We start from the raw sequence: 27,057 nt of genomic DNA, 5'->3' as shown, positions 1-27,057 counted from the left end.
GTTTGTTTGGGGGTTTTTGCTTTCTTTTGTTTTGTTTTTGTTTTGTTTCTATTATTATTATTATTATTATTATTATTATTATTATTATTAACAGAAATTTTAACTTGCAGACAAATGGAGAAACTAAAACTTGATAAGCAAAACTAAACTGCATTGAAACAAAAATCTCTGGCTTAAAAAGAAGAAGCTATTACCTGGTCTTTAAGAATATCTCAGAAGAATACTTCAGTATTACAAAATATCATATTCTTCTAGACCTAAACCACATATCAAGGAGATACAGAGCACTGAAGTCCCCTTGCGGAATCAATCCAAGTTCTAAATGTCTCATACTTTTTTACAGTCCAAAAGAATGCATCAAATATCAAACTCATAGTATCATCTGTGCAGAACAGAACTATGATTTACCTACTGCCTGTACATAGTACCCTGAAGACAAAATGAAAAAGCAGAAATATGCACAATGGAGTGCTGAAGCTGACTGCCAGTCCTTGTGCACATCCTGATCACTGATGTTAGTGAAGAGTTGCTCACAGAGCTCAGGGGCTTTCAAGAAGTGGTTTCTTCTTCCCTATCAGAGTAACATACAGAAAAGGCTGCTGGTTTTGCAAGTTCAGTATTACCAACTTTGTACTGGTCTTTTTCTTCAGGACACAAAAATTTATCACGTACTTTCCCAGCTCTTTTGAAAGAGTTTTCTGTACAAAGACACTATGAGATTCTTCTGGGTGTTAAGTCTCAAGTCTCACATCTTCATTCACTTGGTTTTGATCTTCGTCACTTATAGTCGTATGGTCCTTATTAGAAACTTTATTCCCAACACTTGTTTATCATCCCATTTTTCAAGTAGAATAACTGTGTGTCGTCATTCCTTACCTCACCCCTCTTGTTTTCACCCCACCAGCAAAGCATGTTTTCTGGTAACTGCTAGAGTTAATATTTGATTAAGCAAAAGTGTAGAGGCAAGTAAACTATGACTGAAGCAATTTACCTTCCTTGAACACTTTTCTCAATGTGGGATCCTTAGGAATTTTCTTTTCCCTGTAGGAAGAATACACATCTCAGTCACAAAGCATTTGCTACATGATTAACCAGTGGAGATGTAAATGATCACCTCCTTTCACAAATACCTTATTTCTCTTCTAAACTTATATCATATATACTTACCACTCTGAATATTGTAATCTTCATTCAGGATTCCATTTTCAACCATCAATTCTAGACAGAGTAGAAAAAGCAGGAATAGTCTCATCCCATCTGTAATTTGGAGAAGCAGCACTCAGACAGCTATGTATAATTCAGCTTTCTTTTTATTTAGCTTGATAAAAACAAGCTAGGACAACAACTTTAAATGCATCTATTTATTTTAAATGCTTTGAGATCAACAGAAATGCTAAGGATAATTTGTGATTGTATCAACAACAAACAGTGGGTGTGTGAAAACAGTTATAGTCTTCCTCACTGAATTTCTCTGTGAAGTCCAAAGATGGAGCTATCAGAAACTTGAAACAAATACTGTGTGCATATATATATCATGTTAGTATTGTACAAACTGGTACTACAACTCTGGTAATTCCCAATTTGGCTTTACATTTTGAGAGCTTTCCTGCACATCAGAGATTTTTAATGGTAATGGTTGATCAATACTAGTTTCAGCTGCTGTGTTTTTAATATAAAACACCTGCATTTTCCAAAATGCTTTTTGCCTATAAAAACTTCAAGACACCCAAAGTAAGTTGTGTTGCCTGAAGAGAAATCATATTATATTATACATTTACAGAGATAATTTTACATTGTAAAAAAGTGGATTTAGAGGCAGAATTTTGAGGTAGAACTAAAAAATACATATAATCTTATTCTGTCTTATTAGAATTTATTGTAATATTTTAAAGCATGCAATCTTCAAGCATTGAATTAAAATTCTGTCTGTTTTTTTCACGATTTTGCACAGTGGTTATTCAACAATACTCATCATAAACACTGCTGGACTCTTTGGTTTTTAGATTTGACATATGTTAACCTTGCCACATGCCACAAATAGTTGCCATATATACCAGAATGCATGCTAGTAAATGCAAGAGTAAATGCAATTACTGTGGGGTTTTTTTTGTCTTTTGCAAGGGAATTCATATATATACCAATTATTAACAATGTTTGCTGTTTGACCTGAATCATACACGTTATGATGCAAAAGTGCGAGTGGTTGATACACCAGATGGTTGTGCAGCCATTCAGAGGGACCTTGAAAAGATGGAGAAATGGGCTGACAGAAACTCCATGAATTGCAACGAGTGGAAATGCTGAGTCCTAGCCCTGAGGGCAAATAACTGCAGACACCACCAGTACAGTCTGGGAGCTGACTTCCTGGAAAACTGTTTGGCAGGGAAGTTTCTGGTGATTTTGGTGGACACCAAACAGAACCAGACAGAGTAACATGCCCTTACGGCTAAGAATGACAATAGTTTGCTGGGCTCCATTAGAAGAAGAGTTGTTAGCAGGTTGAGAGAGGTGATCTTACCTCTCTACCCAGCTTTGTTAACACACATCTAGAGTGCTCAGTGCACTGCTGAGATCCTCAGCACACAAGCAATGGTAGGCATACTGGAGTGAGTCCAGTGAAGGACCATGAAGATGAATAAAGGACAGGAGTATATGCCCCAAGAGGAGAGGCTGAGAAAGTTGTGACTGTTCAGTTTGGAGAAGAGAAGGCTCAGGAGGATCTTATCAATGTCTATAAGTACCTGATAGGGGGAAGAAAGAGGACAGAATCACAGAATCATAGAACCATAGAACATCTCAAGTTGGAACAGACCCATAACGATCATTGAGTCCAACTTCCTACTCCTTGCAGGACTACCTAAAACCAAAACATGCGACTAAGAGCATCATCCAGATGCTCCTTGAACTCTGACAGTCTTGGTGCCATGACCACTTCCCTGGAGAGCCTGTTCTAGTGACTGACCACCCTCTCAATGAAGAACCTTCTCCTAATGTCCAATTTGAACTTCCCGTGATGGAGCTTCATTCCATTTCTTTGTGTCCGATCATTGGTCACCAGAGAGAGATCAGCACCTCCCGTTCCACTGCCCCCACCTTGAGGAAGTTGTAGACTGCAATGAGTTTACCCCTCAGCCTTCTCTTCTCCAAGATGAACAAGCCAAGTGACCTCAGCCACTCCTCATAAATCTTGACCTCAAGGCCTTTCTTGATTGCCCTCTTCTGGACACACTGTAATAGTTTTATGTCCTTCCTATATTGAGGGACTTAAAACTGCACACAGTGCTCAAGGTGGGACTGCACCAGCGCAGTGTAAAGTGGCCCTTGGCCGGCTAGGCATGGTGTGTTTAATGCACCACAGGACATGGTTGGCCCTTCTGGCTGCCAGGGCACTCTGTTGACTCATGTTGAACTTACCATCAACCCAAACCCCTGGATCTCCATTTGAGAGGCTGCTGTCCAGCCTCTCATCTGCCAGCTTGTACATATAACCAGGATTGCCCCACCCCAGGTGTAGAATCCAACATTTGATCTTGTTAAATTTCCTATGGTTGGTGATTGCCCAGCTCTCTAATCTCTTCTCTCAAGGGAGTCCACAGCACTTACTAGATTAGTATTGTCAGCAAAATTAATTAATGTACATTCAATCGAATGTATACAATTTGATGAAGTCAGACTGGGTGCCCAATGACAGGACAAGAGGCAGTGAGCACAAACTGAAACATGGAAACTCCACTTAAATGTAAGAAAGTAGTTTTTAAGGTAAGAAAATACTTTTTAATGTAAGAAAATACTTTTTTTTTTTTTTTTTTTTGTGAGAGTGATCAAACAATGACGCAGGTTACCCAGAAAGCTTAATGAGTCTTCATTGTTGGAGAAATTCAAAATCCAATGAGACACAGTTGTGAGCAACATGCTGTTAATGTTGACCATGGTTTGTGCAGGGGGTCAGACTAGGTCATCTCCAGAGGTTCTTTCCCACTTCAATCATTTTGTCATTCTAAGTTTAAGATCAGAGGTGGAATGAAGAGTTTCTAAGCGTATAATTATTAGTAACAACAACAGAAAAATACAGCTAATGTTTCAGAAAGCTTCTCTTTGACATTAGGGAGTTTTTTATCCCTTTTGCAGTAAAGGACTTTATTGTGAAGAAGATTCAAGGCTTGCAGTTAAAATGATGAATGGACTTGATCACCTTAAGGTAAGATTCTGTAGTGGGAGCATTCAAAGCTTTATAAACTTTCAGAGATGAGAAAAAATATTTTAATGGACCTCTGGATGTCATATAGTCCAGCCTCCCGCAATCTTTCAGCTTATCATTAATTTAAGCATTATGTATATAAAAAATACTTCTGTATGTAATAAGAGTTCTTTGAGCAAGTAAAAATGCATTCACCATTAGCCACCAAGCTCTGCATTAGGTATTAAAAAAACAATGAAAAGATTCAAAGGAAAAAAATGCAAAAAAAAAAGTATTTTGCTTTGTTAGGCAGAATAATCTTGAATAATGTCTTGCTTGCCATGTATGGGCTTACAAAAAATCAACATGCATTTTCAAATGATGTTTTTGGAATTACCAGAACAGAACACCATTTTCTAATGTGGACATTTCTACTGTCTAGGTTTATCACTCTTATTTAGTTTGAAAAAGGTCTGTATGCTCTGTAGTGTGGAGTGGGAAGCTGCTCTATGCCTTAATCAGGAAGTGAATCCATACTTTGTGAGGTTTGGAAAGCTGGGTTTATACCAAGGTAAAAAAAAAAAAAAATGGAATGACAGGGAAGAATGCAGGAGGCAGATTCAGCATTATATGTATAAAAGTGGAGAACCAAAGAATAGGGAACAGAAGAGGCACAACAAATTGAGTGGGTTGAAATAGGCCAGAGATAGGAGAGGACCAATATTTTGAATGTACTACTGAAAGTGAGTTGAAAAATATCTATGTCTATTGGTCAGCACATGTTGAAATGTTTTCCTGAGGAGAGATTGTCCTGTCACTAGTTAATAAAAATGCAGAATAACCCCACTAATATTTTTAGAAAGTCACTGTGATATTCACCATAAGATAAGAAAATCTGTCATGGCAGAGTGCTCTGTGATTATCAATGCTTTTTGTAAATCTGTCAGGAGACAGTTATGTATCTGCACAACTGTAGCTGTAATAAGAGAGTAGCGGCATTCAAAGAACAAAGCTTGACATTTATCTTCTCTGAAAAATTAAAAAAATAAATGAAAGCAAATAGTTTTCCTTGACAGCATTTAAGCCCCTTCATGATTAGCTGGAGAAAGAAATTAAATATCATTAAAAGGTCATAAGAACTTGCATGGTCTGAGAACTAGGGGGAGCACAAATCTGACAAAAAGCCTTGGAGAAAAATATTTTAATATCAAATGTGTTACCAGATGACATTCTGCTTGGAAAGTAGGCACTGACATAGATGAAGAAGCATAAATTGCCTTTCTTTTTTTTTTTTTTTTTTTTTAAATCTTTGTAGGGAAAAAAAAAATCTATAATTACTCCTCAGGTACTTTTAAGATAGTGTAAATAGTTGCTATGTGTATAAAATCAACACTAATTTTGTTATACAAGATGACGTTCCTCAAATAATAAATTGACACTTCATAAAACCTCCATCCCCATCCAGTGCCATAGTCATTCACAAATTGCAGAAGATAGTTATGTATTTAACTGTCGAATGGTAATTTCATGGGTTATGCAGTACATAAGCCTTTATATAAGACGAACAACTTCATATTTTGATTGTAGATATAAAGATATTTTGACACTTTATTCTCTATAATTCAGTTCAGTTTCATATATATATATATATATACTTTTTATTTTTTTTTTTCCAGAAATTCCAGTCTTTTCTGATTTATGGAAGAAGTTTTCTTTCACAACCACAGAAATATCTTTCTTTTTTTCAACTTAAGAGGCAGAAAAATTAACTCTAAGGACTGGGAGTTTCTGGATATTTAAAACCTTTAAATTAAATACTATTAACTCAGAGAATAAGTTAAAAGTAACTTGATTCAGGTTGGTAGAGCTCTTTCATTGAAATAAATGTGTTAAGTCAGATTTTGTAAGTATGTTAGACCAAAAATGTATCAAAAGCTTACAATGTAACTTTTAAAACACTTTTTCCAAAGGATTTCCCATGAAAATGTGGAGAATGAAGAAACTTTTCTAAGTCTGTAATGAGTCAGAAAGCAATTTTTCCGCATGGCAAGAGGTTTTAAGGTTTTGAACTCATGACATCCTGAAATATTTTCTTTTTGTTTTTCTTCAGTGAAGTCACAACAGGTCTCCATAAATATCACAATGTGTCATCAAGTAAAACAAAAAAACAGAGATGCATGGGATCAGAAATGCAAATGACCTAATGACTATTTACTGTCCATAAATTTGTCTGTCTCCTTTTTGAACCTGAAAATACTGTGTCTTTCCATAAAATACTGTGGTAGCAAGCTTCAGATCTTCATGACCTGCTGTGTAAAATCAAATTTTCTTTTACCTCTTTTGGAATGATCACCTGTCAGTTTTACCAATTTTCTCCAAGTTTCAGAACTGAAAAACTGGTAACAGTTCCACTGTCACCTTGTACAATGCCTTCATAAGTTTACAGATCTCTTACCTTATAGATCTCTTTGGAGTTTTTCTTTCCAAACCAAAAAGCGTCAGGCTCTCTTCTTGTGAGGTATGTGCTCATGCTCTATTCCCTTCATCATTCTAGTTGTGCTTCCCTGCAGCTTCTCTAACTCCAGTATATGTTTCTTGAAATACCTAGGCCAGAACTACATATGACACCCAGATGTTAATTCATTAAAATTTTATATAGCAGCAAACAGACACCTTCCTCCTGTTTTTCAGTGCCTTTCCTGATGGCAGGTAGCATTATAATTCGCTTTTGTTGTTTCTTCTGAATGTTGACCTCTTGATTTCTGAAAACTCTTGAAGGCTGAAAGACCTATTTCCTGAGTTGTAATTACCAGTTCCAAGTTAAGTTTTATACAAGTATGTTCTGTGTTATTTTTATTTAGATATATTGTTTTTCATTTATCTATGCTAAAACTGTTTTTTTACCTTTTGTCCACTCAACTTTGAGAGGTTCTTTTGAATCTCTTCTCCAACGTGAAGCAATCTTCTTCTAAATCTCTTCCCCAACAGTGCAGCAATCAGTCACAAAAAAAAAAATAGTTTAGCATCATCTGAAAAAGGTGTACCTTTCATTGTGCTCTCCCTTCTCCAGATGACTGAGGAAGAGGGTGAACAACCCTCCCTCCCCCCAAGCATGCATGCATGGCGGATCTGTAGTGGACAACAGAACCTAACTCATGTTAATAATGGTTATAGAAGAAAAACGAATGCATATGCTAAGATGTAACTTTGGAGAAGTGGTAAAATATCCTCTCTCATACTCTTTGTCTTGCAGGTCAGTCAAAGCCATAAAGTATCTGTCAGTTGACATGGATTCCATTTAACAAGGAGCTACAATGAATAGGTTTCCATTGCTACACAGATTTTTGCTGGAAAACACCTCTGGAAATACCTTAACAGCTAATCAGCACAAATCTGTTTCCACATTTTCTTATCCATAAATTAAAATTAAAAAATAAGGAAAATACACATTTTCAGCCAGGAAATTTTCCTGAAACAAACTAATTTTAATTTTTATCAGCCGTCTCCCTTCAAAAACTTATCTGACTAAACAGACCTGTCTGGCTGCTTTTGTCTCCTAAATATTCACTACAAGTCTTGTTTCTACAGGAGTCTGTAATTACTTTGAAATTACACCTGCTCAATTTGAAAGAAGGTTTACAGTTACTTTACAGTTATACACGCTAGTATATATTTCCGAGTGTCATTTCATTTCTTCGATTTATATCAGCCTATCAGATTTTTTGCTAGCTGACATGCTCTTGATCTCAATAAGTAAACTGTTGGTTTAATTCATCCACTACTGGTGAAAACTCCCCAGTAATCTATAAAACTGACCATGACTTGAAAATAAGAATCTCTGATGGCCTTAAACTGATCTCTCCATAGACTAAACCCCATTTTTTAAAAATATTTTTGTAGAAATGGCTGACTTTTATTAAGTGCTTTGCTTTTGCATAACACTGATAAGACATCAACTAATTCAAATGACTCCTGCTAGCTTGATGGGAAAATGCTATCTCTATTTTTCAGACAGAGAAATTGAAAAATTGAAGAGACTTCCTAAGACCACAGGGTAAGATAAGGATAGAGCTGGCACTTGAGTATTCCAATATTTGGCTTCTAGTCTAGAACTATAAAAGTCAAATATCCTACCTAGTTAATGAATAGTTAAGAGTTAGGATAATAGTAGATATGTTTTGCTAATTGAGAACATATAAAATGAATACAAAATCTGTGAATTTTGGTATCAATCCGTTATTATGTCTAAGCAGATGTTCAAAGCGTGGGAGAAGGAGAACAGTCATTTTCATCTTCTTGTCAGTGTATAGTCACAAGTTTTCTGTTCAGGTCATCAACATTGGAAGGCTTTTGCCCACCTTGAACATTTAGTTAATGGTATGTAGGTCAATTCAAAGCAATATTTACTCTTTAAGATATACAATGTGAAAGACATAATCCATATCAAGGTCAAGTAGAAGTTTTCAGTAGGCAGTACATAACACATTCTAAAAATTATCTCAGTTGCAAGTCAGACCCTGCAGCTGCTGCTCCTTCTGATGGCACCACTGCAGCCCTATTGTGCCCTGCAGAGCTGTACAAGATTGCATAGGCTCCCTAGGTGCCCTACCTTGCCAGGTGGTTAATGAGATGTACAGGGACTGACACACCAGACTGCTCCTTGGCATCCAGAAATGGTGTGCAAAATTTAGAATAAAAAAAAGAAAAAAATCAAGACGAGTGATGAAAGAGCAGGTACAACACAAGTGTGCAGGCTACATTGATCCAAATTCTACAACTGCACCACAGGAATTTGCTTCTGTTGTCCAGACCTTATTGTTCGCATGTTCTGCAGAGATTTCTTTGTGTCAGACATCAAGACTGTGCTTCAAGACAGAAAAAGTACATAAACAAATCCCTTTTCTCACCATACATGTGATCTTCTAATAGTCTTCTGAAATCATTTGCCAAATATCATGAAATTCATAGAGTCTTATATTGTAGCTTTTTCAAACCAACATAGTGGCCAATGATGGAATCAAGAGCAGGTTTGTAACAGTTAACATTTTCTAATTTGGAGATTAAAAGTAAAGTTTCCAAATGAGCTGAAGGCTACTTGCACTGTCTTGCACAATTTCTAGTGGTTCATAGAGATGCTTTATTTAAATTATGACTTTACAGATTTAAGTATCTGATTTTTAAATAGTACATGTTTGAAAACTTGATCACAAGCTGATTCCACACTGAGGATGTGTACGGCACTGGACTGAAGATTAGAGCCATCTTTATTAATACGGAAGAGATAGCTTACAGCAACAAACAGTAGCTGGTTGAGATGCTATACAAATATGAGTAGGTATGCCACTACTATTGACATCCCAGGTGTTATTTTTGTACTACTACCTCTTGAATCAGAATTAATTTCATTAATTGTATGTAAATTTATAACATTCATTGTATATAGGATTATTTATAAAATTATTCAGCTAATTTGTAAGTGTGTTGTAACTTTATCTTCAACCAGAAGAAGCTGTCCCTTTCATCTGAAAACAAATGTTAGAGTTTTGAAATATTAAAAAATGTTCCCCTAGAGGAAACCCAAACTTGTAATTTCCTTCTTGAAATTGATTTAATTATACACGATGGAAAGAGGTGCTCTTATAGTACAGAAAAATATGGGAGTTTTTTTCTTCTTAGGTTCCTTACAGGGCAGAAAACTTCAGAAAAGCTACAAAGAAACTAGTTCTGAACATGTGCAATTCTGCCCACTGCTAATTTATTGAGATCTCAAGGACAACATCGAGGGAGTAGACAAAACTCTTTTCCTTGGCTTTTAGTTGTGGATTTCCCACTTCATCATAACATGCAGTTACTGACATTTTCTCTTGAGAGGTATTTCTACTACAGCAGCAAAACATAAACTTAAAACCATCAAATTTAAGATTTTTTTTTAATTGCTACAGCTTAGGCTGATTCTTCTCATTTTTGTGTAAGATCGCAGAATAGATACTTACCTAAGTTCATATAGAAAGCTTGTATATTGCTCAAAAGATGTAATTGTACTGGAGAAGTAATTTTGTCTCTATGGTATAGCAATAGGGACAAATATTTTTGCTGACAAAATTTCTGACTAAATGACTTACCTAAGGTAAGACAAAGAATCCACCTGAAGAATTATGAAGATAGTTACATGATTTTAGTCTTACAGCCTTCCAGTCAGTTTCTCTACCCGATAACAGCATTCATTTTCAAGTCTCCAGTTAAAATTCTGCTTCAAAGATGAATGTGACAGCATAGAAGGGTACAGCACTTCTTACAGCTACCCTGAGGTCTGTTGCACTGAACAAAATAGTATGCACTGCAATGTTGTGCTGTGATTGTGGAATACAGGGGTCAGCAAAGCTATATGTTGTGTCATATAGGTCTATTCAAAACCCAGGTTCAGTTACATCTTTTTCAATCATTCCTTTTTCCACATAATTACACTTAATTGTAGGACAGAAACAGGATGATCCCGAATCAGATACATGTTTGCAAAAGCAAATAAGAGCATAGAATGGAGGTACTACTTGAATTCTGGCACAGCTTGCCTACAATGGGTTGAATCAAAGTCTTAGCCTGCAAAATTCAGATTTGGAGTTTAAACGTCAGTTTCACTGATGTAGCTTCATCATTTCAATTTGTGAGGTTCTGTTAAAATGTTCATACCTATTTTTACCAAAGACAGAGAAAGATGCAACAAAAAAGATAGAAGACATATGGAGTATATGGATATATGATGTGGATAGTCATATAGATTACTGTCATGACCTAAAGGGTTATCCAAGACTGTAGTTTTGTACAGATTGCAACTATGGGTTCATAGGATTCCACAATACACAAAATCATGGATGCTTTCATCCTCTACATTTCTATACTTCACCATAGAGTATCAGAAATACCACACATATTACCACTGACAAGTATGTCTAATATCAATACCACAAATGTATATATATCTTAAGCTATTACAGTCAGCAATCAATAATATACTATCAGTCAGTAACATGGCAGCAATCAATAACAGCAGCAACCAATCACATAACAACAATCAATAGAATAGCAAGAACCAAGTAGGTATATTACAGGTTACCACAAACTTATTAGCAAAATAACTTGTCAACAATATAACAGCAGATACAGTTATGACAGATTACTTATATGGATAGAGAATACTGGTATCAAGTGAGTTGGACAGATTTCAGAAGAGGCCAAACCATCCCAAAGTGACAAATGAGTCCCAGAGGGGGCCTAACCATCCCAGAGGTGGAAGGTAAAGCCCAACTGTCCCCAAAGGGGGCCCAATGTGGACCAAATAAGATAACAGACAGAGTCTCACTTCAAAGAGGGCCCATGTCACAGAGTCTAGAGTCAACTGCATTGCTCTGGTGAGAGTCTAAGGTCTTGCAGAAAGTTGATGGGGCATTCAGCCTGTTTAGGAAAGGAAAAGTACAGGAAGCAAGGGAAGCCTGAGGAATCGGTACAGCTTGTTATGGAGAATTAGCCCACTTGATTCCAAGTTAATAAAGTCATCTAGACTGCTTTCCTTAGGCCCTTACACCACTAAATTAGTGGGACATAATCTTTTTCTTTTCAAGCATGCAACAGGACCTGCCTGTTCTATGCAGAGTACAAGTTTTTCCCTATCTGTGCAGGTAGCATTTCGTTAATTTTTGTTCACCTGTATCATAGGGATGATGATAAAAGCTGATTAGGAGAAGCAGAGTAAAGCATGTGACCACAGGAGATTGGGGTAAATTTCTAATATGAGAGTGATTTCCCACTAACATGATGTCCAGATCATATCGACTGAAAATCTATGGGCTTTCTCTATATTATCTTCTTCACTTCCTGACTTCTTGCTTCCTAGCTCATTTCTCTGTTTTCCATTAACTGCAAGCCATGGAGTGGTGAACCTCTATCTTCTCAGTGAATCTCCAAAATATTTTGCATTAATAGTACAATGAGCGTGAATAGCACAAGCTATTTCTGAAAGTAGCACAACCTGTCATACAGAGACATCCTTCAGACCAACTGTCCCTTATCTTTGCCTTTCTGCTATGACATAGCCAGAATTCAGAGTGGGCTTTGTACTATGCAAAGCACGAAAGAGAGAGATAACAGGACAAAACAAGAACTCAAGCAGCAAAGGTTGCTTTCTTCCAGTTATGCAATTTCTTTTGTCACCAGTTTTCTGTCTCTGGTCTGCGGATTTCTTCCATTAAACATGTCCAAACGACCAAAACATTGTCTCCTAGAAAAAGGAAAAATACAAAAACTAATGGGAAAAGGACACTTTCAGAAAGAATTTTTGGAATATGAAACAGTAAATAAGACTGAGAATTTTCAGACCTGTATGTGTGAGTACTTGTGAGTCACCTATGAGCTACAGCAACTGCAAAGAGAAAAAAATTATCTATTAACTAATGTTTTAAGAGGCAAGAAGGGAATTCCTCTTACCATTTTCCTATAGAGTATAGTCTTTAGGAATTGATAAAGTTGTACAAGTGTTAACAGGATAATTCAATGTTTTTTATCACATGAGTTCAATGAAAGGATACATAAAAAGTGAACCTTTATTGTGTTGATACATTGTTAGTCTTATTATCATACTTACTTTTACTAGTCTCACAAATGTTATTATGCAGTTTTGCTTCATGATTCCTTTTTAAAATGTTTATTGTTTCTTGACTGATTCTCTTAAAAGTCAAATCCATAATTAGTGCAGACTAATTATCCACCTACCATAATATCAAAATAATTTCCAGTTGAAGTATTAAAAAAACAAAAGGTATACCTTAAACACAGACTGTGTAAAGACTTAAACACAGACGTATGTGCATTCAGTGCATTCTTTGGTCTGAAGGTCCTTTCCACTGTTTAAGTAGAAAAAGTAATTCTGAGATTCATGTCTCTGCATCAATAGATGAAAATATTAATATTCTAATATTTTTAGAATGTGTTATGAACTGCCTACTGAAATGCTTCTACTTGGCCTTGATATGGATTGTGTCTTTCACAATTTATATCTTAAAGAGCAAATATTGCTTTGAACTGACCTACATACCATTAACTAAATGTTCAAGGTGGGCAAAAGCCTTCCAGTGTTGATGACCTGAACAGAAAACTTGTGACAACAGCACATCAGTTTTATTAAAGAGGCATTCAACTATTGAATTCAGGTAACTTCACAGCTCTTTTTTTATTATCATTAAGCAGTCTCCATTTGTTTTATAATATCCTGCAAAAACTGCATGTAATAACCTATGGAGAACACCATGTGCTCCATGTAACAGCATCTGCTTAAAACAAATGAAATTCTACTCATGCTAAATTTTGTTTTCATTCACATCTATGTACGATATTTAAATTGTTTTTTCCATCATTGTGAAGGTTAGCATTTTAGGAACAATGATAACTTTGATCAGGAGGAGAAAGCATCCTCAAGTACAGAATATGAACATATACCTATGTCGTGCTTTGGAAGAAGACAAAATAACTCGTTTTACTCAATAATAGGAAAAAATACTTAATATGTTAATATGATATTCACAATAAGCCTGGGAATGATCATATTCCATATTGAGGAAGAGCATGCCACATACAGCAAACACCAGGAGGAAGCTGTCATGAATGTTACCAATGACCAACAATTCACTCAGACTGTAGGTGCCTGAGGTTTCCCATGTGGCACACCACAACTTAAACATTCATTGCTCTATTTTTCTTTCTTCACAGACCCTGGTACAATAAATCAGTATTTAATTAAATAACACAGACTAAGCATGATCAAGTTTCACTCATGGTCATAGATGAGTTCTTAATGACTCATAATGATGTCATATAACTTGTCAATAATTCAGCAACAGAAGCAAATTCCTGTGGTGCAGTTGTAGAATTTGGATCAATGTAGCCTGCACACTTGTGTTGTACCTGCTCTTTCATCACTCGTCTTGATTTTTTTCTTTTTTTTTTTCTAAATTTTGCACACCATTTCTGGATGCCAAGGAGCAGTCTGGTGTGTCAGTCCCTGTGCATCTCATTAACCACCTGGCAAGGTAGGGCACCTAGGGAGCCTATGCAATCTTGTATAGCTCTGCAGGGCACAACAGGGCTGCAGTGGTGCCATCAGAAGGAGCAGCAGCTGCAGGGTCTGACTTGCCACTGTGATAATTTTTGCTGGAGTTTTGGGCTTGAACATAAACCACAATGATCACTTCATTTGCAGGAGGTTTCTTTTGAGGAGCATACTGATCTGTGGCTCTGGACATGCGTCAAGTTGTGTTTGTGAAGCGCTGTACAAATAGAGAATTTGTATAACACTCTACGAAGATCAATGTTGGCATACTCCATACAAGTTTGAAAAGGGTGTTTCAAAACTGTCCTGTTTTTCTGAGACCCGTTAGGAGCAAGAAGAAGTCATTTAGTGAAGTAATTTCTCTTACATATTTCAAATGACAAAATAGCTTTCAGACCTGTGTGCGTGAGTATTTGTCAGTCATCTATGACCTACAGCAACTGCAAAGAGAATGATGAAAGCAATTCCTTTCACCTGTTCTTGGATGTCAGCTTTTTCTGTGTTGTTGATCATCACAGCATCTGAAACACACTGACATGTCAGAAGCAGAGGTTGCTAATACAGTGATAACTGCTCTAACATGGAACAGCCACACTCCTAGCTAAGGACAGAAACTAATGTAAAGGGTCTGAGAGAGCAGGACAAGTGACTCTTGAAATGTCTGAGGAAAGCTCTTGAGTGGAGCTATGAAGACTGATCTTTGCTGGATGTATGTTTACTTCAACTGTGTTGTTAGAACAGCTCACAGACAGTAAAAAGCATTCACAGACTTCTAGTTATGTACTGCAAAATGTCAGGGTATGAACAGTTGAAATGTGAGAAACTCAGGTATGAATGTGTTCAGTTCTGAGGGAACAGTTACAATGTATTTTGTATTTGGGGATAATGGTGTCATTAGTATTCCATACCCTCTTCTCCAAAGTGCCACTGGGAATATCTGTAGAATGGTAAACTCAGGGCTGCTGTTCTACCCTTCTCAAATAAATATTCCTGAAAATACCACAGTTTTTCTTTCTGTAAATGCCTTACTTACTCTGACAGAGTTCTCTGTGTGAAATGAAACCCATTTAGGATGTAAGCAAAACATTTATGTGTATTTTCTGTATTTCTTATTTCTATATTTTTTATGTTCCTGGAGGGAACATCCGTTTCAAAACCATGAACCTGCTTGCTGAGTAACTTGATAAAAGAGAAGTTATGAGGGCATTTCTCAGAAATATTGCACATGCAGTTTGTCAATATTGAAGAACTACCATGATGTTATTATATTTGATGCTACTGACTTTTTTATTTTTAAAGGTAGCATAATATTTATGTTCTGTGCTACAAAATACTCTGTCATTTACCAAGGAATTAAAGAAAAGGAATGAAACAGCCAACTAGATGGTGCCAACTGCAGGAAATGATACCTAGATTTGACAGTGAGCTATCTTAAATTCTTTAGAATAAGTTTTCTAAAGAATTTATTTAAACCTACAGCTGCCTTACCTGAAACGCATGTTTCTTCCAGGATAATGTGAATTACATGGACATGTGTTCATATGATTAACATCGTAAGAAGAGATTGAGAGGTGATATATCTTGTATCTGAAATACTGGCAAAACTTTTTTGTTTCCTGTCATATTCAGGATTACGCTGTCTGCGGTGGAAATGAGGTAAGCATTATAAAGTTATTTTAAGTCCTACTCTATAGAATCCAGCCTAAGCAATCAGTTGAAATTATTTCAACCTCTTTGAAAGACACATTTGGATAAGTGAGACATAATCAAGTAATACTGCTGTCAAAGTAGTCTGAGGCATCTCCTCTTTAGATTTTCTGGTTACTATGGAGATGTGTGAGGGATACAGGTCAGACTTTTACAGAGTAATTTTTTTGTTTTCTCTTCTTTCTCTACCTGTGTAGATAGATGTCTGCAGACAGGAAACAACTAGTATGCCATTTTCTTGCCACCGTTGCCAGTTTTAATTCCAGTGTAGCTCCACTTTATTTTGCCTCCATCTTTGTCATTCAGCGGAAAAGTTGTGTTGCTAAATAGTGCATAGCTTTAAGATTCAGTTTGTGCACAATCAATATGTTTCTTTATGACTGGACATCTCTCCTTCATTTTAATAAACGGAAAGCAGACTCTCCATCAAAAAAATGTCCGAGTTGACAGTGGGGAGGGAAGTGTCGTATAGGCACATGCTAGGTGGACAATGTGAGGGAGGCTGAATTAGTGCAACCTCAACAGTTGGCAAGAAAAGTTATTAAGGCAAAAATGTCATAAATGTGGAAGAAAGGAAAGAACAAGGACAATTCAGAGAGTGTGAAAATGAAAATTTGACAAGAAAATAATGCAACGAGGTAAAATTGGACTGATTTAGGCAACATTTTAGAAATAGCATCAAGCTGCAAAAGAACCTGAACATTTTGGTTAACAGAATGAAAAACTGACTACCAGTGTGCAGGCCCTTGGAAGTGGCGATATTCCAACAATAATTAAAGATTATATTCATAAATATAATTTAGGGCAATGCTTGTCATAGGTTAAATATATTCAGTATGAGATTTCTGGAAACCAGGAATAGTCAGGAAGTTTTTAAGTGAATGTAGAGGAGAACGATGTCTTCTACTACAGGGAAGTACATGTGATGTGAAAGATGCTGATTATTTCATTTAATGTAACACAGAAACATACGAGGATGTTACTGTCAAGAGGATGATATAAGAGCAACACAAACTGATTTAAAATGAACCAGTGCTCTTCCTCAAAGTGCAGAATTTACAGCCCAGGAAGGCTGTCTACATGACAATACCCTTCGGTCTGAGATTCAGCTCCTTCAAAGACAAACTGCCAAGAATTAGGCTGATCAGAACATCCTTGTCCAGTGTAGTTCAAGCAAAAGAGTAATGTTTACTCTGACTAACATATTTTGTGTGCACACATGCCTAAATCTTTCTCAACATGTTAAGTCTTGCAGGTCAAAGTAGTTTTCTATTGTGTATGACAAAAAAAGTAGAAAGCAAAGAAAGCTTTATTCACAGAAGATGTTTTGTTTTGTTTTATTTTGGTTTTAAGTAGAAAATATTGATCATCATGAATGGTAAAGAATGAGTCCTGCTTAAATTTGAAGATGCAACATATAAAAAAATGACATTTTGACATATTATGGAAAGTATGAGACTGTAAATCTTTTTGGTTTTATGCCTCTTGAACTTCTTAAAAAAAGAAAAGAAAAAAACACTTTCTATTTCAGCTACAGTATTATTAACTTTTGCCCCTGAAAGGAAGACAGTTTAGCTTGTTATTAGTGTTCTAATTAAAATATAAATTCACACACCAGACTACCCTTCAAGAATAATATTTCATTTTCTGAAACTGGTTTTAAACATAAATTCAAAGAAAAATCTTTGGGACAAACATCATATTTCCCTGACCATATGTGAGATCTTTACACCATTTTCACAATTGTCAATCAAATATGATATCTTATTCAAAATATATTCAGCTTAGGATTTATACAAAATAATATTTTACAGACAAATACTACTACTGTTCACAGTGTTGACTGAAAGAATTATAATTAGCACTCCTGATCTTACATAGATATCTATCACAGAAAATAACTTACTGGGAAAAAGTCACTAGAAAAAAAAAAAATGGGAAGGACTGGATTCCTGCTCTCTAAATTCAGGTACCAAAATGAGTTCTATAAGGCAATAGAGAAGCATTCCCAAACAGAGACATTAGGAAGGACAAGTAAACCTTGGATGAGTTTTTGGTCTTTCTTAGGTGCTTAATTGGCAATAAATAGGTTATATGAAACGAAGACTGAAACACTCGGAAATAGAGGTGTGGCCTTCCTTTGGAGTGAACAGTCTATTCAGGAAAGCCACACTACTCATGATTCGGTTTGAGGATACATGTAACTGTTGGGACATCAGACTTTAAATCTGCAAGGCCCTGTGCTTCTTAGTCAGCATTCTCCAGGAAGTTATTTGGTGTAACTGATTCATGCAGGTGTAAGAACTCCTTGAGGTAAGAAATGAGGATTAGTTGTGATCTTGATTCTAGATTTCCTTTCTGATTTCTTCATGACTTTATTTCCTTTTTTGTATAGCCACCACTATAGCCCTCATCAGGTCATCTACTTTCAAAGCAGCAAGAGTTTTAAACAATACAATACAACTGTTTAAATAAAAAATATGCTATTTCTGTGTATTTTTGATGTGAAATTCATCTCACTTAATGAACCTTTTCCATACCCACTTAAATATTCAAAAAATGCGATTTTTATTTTCACTTTTTTTGACAACACTGAGACTGCTAGTAACCTTCTATTTTATGTAAGTGTCTTGGCTTAAGCCGAACTAGCTGCTCGCTCACACCCTCCCACACCTTCTGACCCCCAACAGAGAGAGAGAATCAAAAGGGAAGGGAGAAACTTGGATTGAGATAAACATAGTTTAATAAAATAACAAAATACTAATACATTACTAGTAAATATATATATAAAATAGAAATAAAAGATACTCAAGGCAATTCCTCATAAACTCTGTTCATAACTGAGCAGCCAGTCTCAGCCACTCGTGGTCTGAACATCCAGTTCCAGAGAGAAAAAAATAAAAAAAGGCAGAAAAGCCCAGAGGACACTGCAGGATGGCAAAAGGCTGAGCTAAACATCCCGACCAAACTCCCCTAGCTCAACAGCAAGAGAAAAGAAAACAGAAGTGCCAGCCTGAAGGCCCTGACTCCTTATGTTCGAAGCATGATGACAATGGGATGGAATACTCTTATTGATCAATCTGGATGTCAGTCAAGTTCTGCCCCACCTATCTTGATGCCTCACCCCTGTTGGCAGAGCACTCAGAATGTCCTTGGGTCTCAGACCAGAGCAATTAAAAACATTAACTCTGTGCTGGGGTGTTATCTGCTTGTTCTCAAACTAAGTCTAAATAATGAGCATGCTAGCTATGAAAAAGAAAGGTTTCTAATTGCACAAAGAAAATTAACCCATTTTCCAAACACATTCCACCCCTTATTCCATACCATTCACAGCATGCTTAGGCCTTATCAATACATTCTAGTTAATTATTACTACTATCTATGTACATATATACACAGATGTAATTCATAATTCTCTTAGTTCGTGGGCCATCTTTTTGAAAAGTTCATTAAGTTCATTTATCACAACAGTCTTCCAGGGCAGGAAAAATGGTATATCTAGTGCATCTCATGCTCACAGTTTGTGAGTTAAAGACATCAACTTTGAAGAAGTTGTCAGGCCCCACTTGATTCATCACCACATCATTGATCTGAAAGACACTTATTGAACACTGTTAGTATGGCATATAGCGTCATGTAGCAAATCAAACCCCTTTGAGGTACACATCGAACTTCTTCATCCTTCAGCATTACCCACCAAGTGCTGCCAGCTGCTTGGGCGAAAACAATCTCACAAATGGGCTTGCCTTTGCTTAAGGTGGGAGTAACCCAGACTGCCTTTCCTAACATATTTTTCATGTGTACTACAGGGACTTTATCTCTTTATGCAGTACATAGAATTTCTGATTGGGCAGGCCCGGTTTGATTATTTGATCCTCTAGTATTGACGAACCGCGTAGTTTTTTCTAAATGTGAATACCAGTTTTTAAAGGTTCTGCCACCCACTGACTTTAGTGTAGTTTTTAACAGACCATTGTACCTTTCAGTTTTCCCAGAGGCTTATGCATTATATGGGATGTGATATACTCACGCAATACCATGCTCTTTGGTCCAACTGTCTATAAGACTGTTTCTAAAATGAGTGAGGCCCATTGTCTGACTCAATTCTTTCTGGCATGCCGTGTCACCAAAGGACTTGCTTTTCAAGGCCTAAGATAGTATTCTGGGCTGTAGCATGGGGTACAGCATATGTTTCCACCCATCTAGTTGTTGCTTCCACCACTGTAAGCACATAGCGCTCACCCTGATGGGTTTGTGGAAGTATAATATAACCTAATTTGCCAAGCCTCTCCATACTTATATTTTAAACATTGCCCCCCATACCATACAGGCTTTAACTATTTCATTTCTGTCATTTTGGTGCATGTTTCACATTCATGGATAACATGTGAAATAGTGTCCGTAGTGAAGTCCACACCTCAGTCCTTGTGATTTATATGTTGCCCATTTATATGTTGCATCTCTTCCTTGATGCCCTGAAACATCATGAGCCAACCGAACTAGGAAAAGTCCACCTTTATGTTGCCAGTCCAAGTCCATCTCAGCTACTTTAATCTTAGCAGCCTGTTCCGCTTGTTTCTTGTTTCGATGTTCCTCAGTGGCTTGACTTTTAGGCACATGGGTGTCTACATGATGAACTTTCACAGGCAGGCTCTCTGGCTGGGCAGCAATGTCTTGCCACAGTGTGGTAGCCCAAATGGGTTTAACCCTGTGTTGCCAGTTGCTTCTCTTCCATTGCTGTAACCAACCCCACAAGGTATCTGTCACCATCCATGAGTGTAGAGACCAGTGTACTGGACACTTTTCTCGTTCAGCAATGTCCAAAGCCAGCTGGATGGCTTTCACTTCTGCTAATTGACTTGATTCACCTCATCCTTCAGTGGCTTCTGTGACTTGTCACATGAGACTACACACAGTAGCTTTCCAGCCTGATGTTTTCCTACAAGACAGCAGGATCCATCTGTGAACAGTGCATACTGCTTTTCAGTCTCTGAAAGTTTGTTATATGGTGGTGCTTGTTTAGCATGTGTTACTTCCTCCTCATCTGGCGACATCACAAAAACTTTATTTTCTGGCCAGTCTGTAATCACCTCCCTATGAGAGCTCATTGTGCAATCAATGCAATCCACTTACTCCACACAGCATCAGTTCCATGCTGCGTAGAGGGAACCTTCCCTTTGAATGTCCAGTTCAGCACTGGCAGTCAAGGTGCCAGAAGCTCTGCTTCAGTACCAACCACTTTTGAAGTAGTTCAGACCCCTTCATATGCTGCTAGTATCTCTTTTTCAGTTGGAGTATAGTTGGCTTCGGATCCTTTGTATCCTCGACTCCAAAAACCTAAGGGTCGACCTCGAGTTTCTCCTGATGCTTTCTGTCAGAGGGTCTAGGTAGGGCCATTACCTCCAGCTGTGGTGTGGAGCACATTTTTAATATCTAGTTCAGTCCAGACTGGTCCCAGGGATACTGCCTGAGTTATCTCACACTTAATTTGTTCAAAGTCTGGCCATTGTTCAGGGCCCCACCCAAAATGCTTGTTTTTCTGAGTCACTCGATAGAGAGGGTTCACAATCTGGCTGTAGTCAGGAATATACATTCTCCAAAAACTTATAACACTCAAGAAAGTCTGTGTCTCCTTTTTATTAGTAGGTGGAGACATAGCTGAAGTTTTGTTGATCACATCCATTGGGATCTGATGATGCCCATCTTGCCATTTCATTCCTAAGAACTGGATCTCCCATGCGGGTCCCTTGACCTTGCTTCATTTTATGGCAAAACTGGCATTCAAAAGTATCTGAATTTTTCTCTCACTTTTCTCAAAGACTTCTTTCGCTCTGTTATCCCATATAATGATGTCATCAATGCATTGCAAGTGTTCTAAAGTTTTACCTTGTTCCAGTGTAGTTTGGATCAGTCCATGCCAGATGTTAGGGCTGTGTTTCCACCCCTGAAGCAAGCAATTCCACCAGTACTGGATGCCCTTCCCGGTGAAAGCAAACTGTGGTATGCACTCTGCTGAGAAAGGAAAATAGAAAAACGTATTAGCAATGTCAGTTGTGACATATCACTGAGCTGCCTTCGACTCCAGTTCAAATTGCAGTTCTAACATGTCAGGCACTGCAGCACTTAATGATGGCATAACTTCATTCAGGCCATGATAGTCTACTGTTAGTCTCCACTCGTCACTAGAATTACACACTGACCAAACTGGACTATTAAAAGGTGAGCGAGTCTTACTGACCACACCCTGCCTTTCCAGTTGATGAATCAACTTCTGGATAGGAATCAAAGAGTCTCAATTGGTGCGATATTGCCAGCGGTGCATCGTTGTGGTAGCAATTGGCACCAGCTGGTTGTCAACCATCAGCAGTCCTACAACAAAAGGGTCCTCTGAGAGACCAGGCAAAGTAGACAGCTGTTCAATATTCTGTGTTTCCACAGCTGCTTTGCCAAACGCCGATCGATACCCTTTTGGGTCCTTAAAATGCCCTTTCCTGAGGTAAACTATACCAAGGATGCATGGAGTGTCTGGGCCAGTTATAATAGGGTGCTTTTGACAGTTTTTCCCAGTTAGGCTCATTTCAGCCTCTATTACAATCAGTTCCTAGGATCCCTCAATCACTCCAGAAATACTGATGGATTGTGTTTCTTTGTAGTTTGAGGGGATTATTGTGCATTGAGCACCAGTGTCTACCAAAGCTTTGTACTCTTGGTGGTCTGTTGTACCAGGCCATCGTATCTGCACAGTCCAGTAAACTCTGTTGTCCCTTTCCTCTGCCTGGCTGGAGGCATGGCCCCTATAATTTGTGTTTTGCACAGTCTCTGGGTATGAAGTAGAGGTTCCTTCAAGAGGATCAGAATCTCTTCTACCCCTTCTGGAAACTAGGGCAGCCATTTTCCTAGGAGTTTTTCCTTTTAACTCATGTACTTGTTCCTGAAGTTCTGAGATAGGTCTTCCATCCCATGTCCTCACGTTTTCTCCCTGGTCACGTAGGAAAATACACAGTGTGCCTTTCTTTGTGTACTTCTTCTGTCTGCTCTCTTGAGATTGGAAGTGCCTTCTCCTTCTAGCTGAAACATCAGTTCATACAGGTCATGAATGGAACCTGTCCTCTCTGAGTGTCTTGATTTCTTGCAACATCTTTTCAAACTTGTCTTCAGATTTTTCACACTGTTTCTCCACAGTTGAGACACAAGCCTGTAGAGAGCTAGCAAGGCTGTCCTCAAAGTCCTGAAGCTGCTTAATCACTTCAGCAATGTTTTGTTGAGCTGCAGCTGTCCAGGTCATTGGTGCCAACAACTTGATATATGCTGATGGTATTCTTTGTACAAACCTGTGCCACATAGCTTGTGTACAAAGGATTCTATCTGGGTCTGTCCTCTCCTGGCCATTTGGCTCAAAATAGATGATCTCCCTTGCCTTCATGGCTGACAGGAGTCAACTCCAAATGGTGGAGGAGTTGTTCTCTCTTGAAATTGCCCTATCAAGAGTGACATCTCTTGACGGAGATCCAAGCTGCTTGACTTCTCTACCTTCTAGTTCCACACCATCAGCTCTGTTATCACAGCATTGGAGCAGCCAGGTTACAACTTTCTCGCCTTCACCACAACTGAAATATTTTTGCATATCTCTCAGCTCACTTGTAGAAAAGGATCGAGTGTTCACTTCCTCTTCCCCTTGTGTTGATGATGATGTCTCTTGTGTTGATGATGCCCCTTGGCCATCATCTGCAGCACAAATAGTCTTCTTGTGACTCTCTTAAAACCAGCAACTGATGCTGACATGGGCTCACCATCTCGATTTATTTTGAGTCTGAATGATTGTCACCAGCACTGGCATAATTACAGTGGCTGTTGTGGATATTGCAGCAGCAGCAGTAGTTGTGCTCAGTGTGTGGAGGTGCAGTAGCTCCCATTTTCAGTCAAACCAACACAGTAAGCCAGCATTTTACTATGAATATTTGGACCACTTCTGTCAAAGGCAGGATCAAGAGAGAGGAAGGAATATAAAATGCTTCTTAAAAACTAGAACAGTGCTGAAAAAATGTGGAAATATCAACTGATGATGACAATTATTTTTCTATTAAGCCATTCAAGGAAAGTGGAGTATGTATTTCTTATTTTGAGGCACAGATGAAAGTTATGTCATTAATTACACTTTAATTTTAATAAATTTCAAAGTCAAGTATTAAATGTTTAAGGGTTCATAACCAATCTGTAGACACAGAATTCAGCTGAGTCCTCAGAAAATGTTGATTTCTTTAGATCTATTAATTTACAATTAACTCTTAAACATACATAATCTTATTTCCACAAACATGTATCAGGACTTTTCTACATATGTTAGAACTTTAAACAAAGTTTGCTTTCAGTGAAAATCATAAATCAGGTGATGTTTGTTTATATTTTTTGGATGAGCACAAAATATATTTCCAGGAAAAAAATTACATTTGCAGTTTCAAAAGATATATATTTTTGGGAACATTTCATTTCCATGCAAAACAGGTAATTATTCAGGATTCTCAAAAAAACATCAGCTCAAAAAAGACCTATAGCTACAAGTGAAATGATGAATGCACATTCATGTTTTGGCAGTTCCCCAGTGTTCTTCCAGGTATAGTGATAAGCAGACATGAGGGCAAGAGGAGAAAAAATGAAACTGAAATCAAAGACAAAGAAATCAAAAGCTTTTGTTCCCTTAAGCTATATCTTGATTGAAAAGATGATATAGCATATATAGTAAATATAGGCGCTGTTACTATATATAATTAGGTAATTTGCTATTAATGCATGCAAAAGCATTTTGAAAAAGGTAATGCAGGAAGTAAACTTGCCTCAGGAAAGTTAGACAATTGTACATGTGTTTGCTAGAATACTGTGTTTCTAGACAGAAACTCTATTTGTCTAGTATTTTCTTTCCCTCCTGGATGTTTCTTAAGTGCATTTATACCTTCTGTTTCTGTACACAAGCTGAAAAAACTCTGACACTCCTACATTTTCATTTCTGCAGTCTTACTCTTCAGCTACTACTTTTATCAACCAAAATCTAGATATGGTTTTCTCTCTTCCTTTCACTTGAGTAACTACTCGCATAATTTCTGAGCTCTAATGTCCAGGTTGTCACCCAAAGTAAATGAAGAGATAACATCGGGGCTACTCTCCCAGTAAAGTCAGCTCAGAGTTTTCTAGCACTGTAGGCAAAACACTGCCCTAAGGTTACAGGTACAGGACTAGATCATGGCTACAAGACTCCAGAACAGAGTGACAGCAGACCACAGAAGGAAGCAGAACCTGGATGCAGTGGTGGGTTTACCACCACAGGCAAAAACCTGAGCTGGCAAGGCAGAACCAGCCCTCCCTGAACAACCACTGCTCTTTCTGCAGACATATGACTTCTCTTCCCAGCGATGCAGTGAGATACACTTGCTGGGTTCTGCTGTGGATGAAGTGCACAGTAATTGACAGTTATTTTGCTATAATACAGTAATGAGATTCACTGGGAACCTGTCCATTTCAACAATTTCTAGGACAGATCTTGCCACTAAAGGCAGTTTTTGCGCTATTACTAGATACTTAGAGTAATGAGAAACTTCTCAGAGATGCATACAACATTCAAACACAATCTGACAGTGAACTAAACTTTAAAGTAGAAATGATATTTTGATATTTCTAATAATTTTTAAATACAGCTCTTAAGTTAGTGCAGCCATGAATGATAACCACAAGTGTGCTACTGCAGGATAGTATCTATAGAAAGAAAAAAATGTTTTCTTCAAAAAATTGGTTTCTGAAATAAGCATTAAAACAAGATAGCTTGTTCAGCCACCGCATTTTAGAATTAAAAATTAATAACGCAGAAAATTACTTATTCACCCACTAGAATAAGAAAAAAATCGAACCATAGCACAAATTCATCTAAGCACTCTTTATATTTCATTTCAGTTCCACAGCATAAATGAGAAGGAAATGTTTGGGGAATGTGGTTTTCCATTTTAATTCCACTTATAACTGACAACAATTGAAGAACTGGATTCAATTACCTCAGGCCTGTGTTTACAGGTTGTTTACAGTGCAGAGTATTGCACTATCAATGAGGTCAAGGATATCAGAACGCAGTTCATTGAACAGGAAAAAAAAATACATTAGTCTGTTGCAGTTTTTTAAAAATCTAAATAAAACCAAAAGCAAATCCTGAAGAGATACAGCCCTGGGTTCCCAAAAGCTTATGATTTTTTCCAATTCATTTTACTTCACCAGACAGAAGATATCACTTCTTTCTGTAAATCTTGTGCAATTGCAGTATGACAAAGATGCCTCAGTTACCAAATGCAGGATCACTGTGGTACCGCTGAACTTGTGATGGAAGGCCCAGTGTTGAGGGTAGTTCAGCAGTGTACTGCTACCAGAGAAGTTGTCTCTGAGAGATGTCACGGAGTATCACATGCTAAAATATAGCTTACACTTCTGTTTCCTAGCTCTCTTTGCTGCCCTGTCTTTATTGGAGAAGCTAAAGCAAACAGATACAGCAAAAAATGGAAATTTTCAATCAAGTCACACTAGCAGATGTAGACGAGAGTTGATATCAGTATTGTACAGGTCTGATGGATTCCCTCAATCTCTACTAATGCCAAATTTATTATGCACAATCAGATGGATGAAGGTGTATTCAGGGGTGCTGGCAAAACCAATTATGGTAACTTCAGGTGCAATGGAATGTGGAGAGGGAATGTGTATCACTGTTATCTTTTGAAAATCTTCATACATTTGTAAATTATGTATTAATTGGATGGAAGTACTACTGGGATCTGACATTGAGATAATGTAAGAACACGAAGAAAATTAGATTTATTATTAATCTCTAACCAGAATAGGTTTTCATACATACTATATGTATTTATGTGTAGATGTATGAACATTTCAGGGAAGGTCTTTGCTTTCACACAGATGACCATGTTGTGTCACTAACACAGGCACCACATTCCATACAGAGACTCACACTACAGGAAAGTTTGGTTTCCATTCTTTCTCATTTCTACGGGATGCCACACAACCTGCTGCCCAGAATCCCTCTGGCTTAACA

Source organism: Patagioenas fasciata, chromosome 3, assembly GCF_037038585.1.
Source record: "Patagioenas fasciata isolate bPatFas1 chromosome 3, bPatFas1.hap1, whole genome shotgun sequence".
NCBI lineage: Eukaryota > Metazoa > Chordata > Aves > Columbiformes > Columbidae > Patagioenas > Patagioenas fasciata.
The sequence above is the reverse complement of the archived record's forward strand: the minus strand, read 5'-3'. Positions refer to the sequence as shown.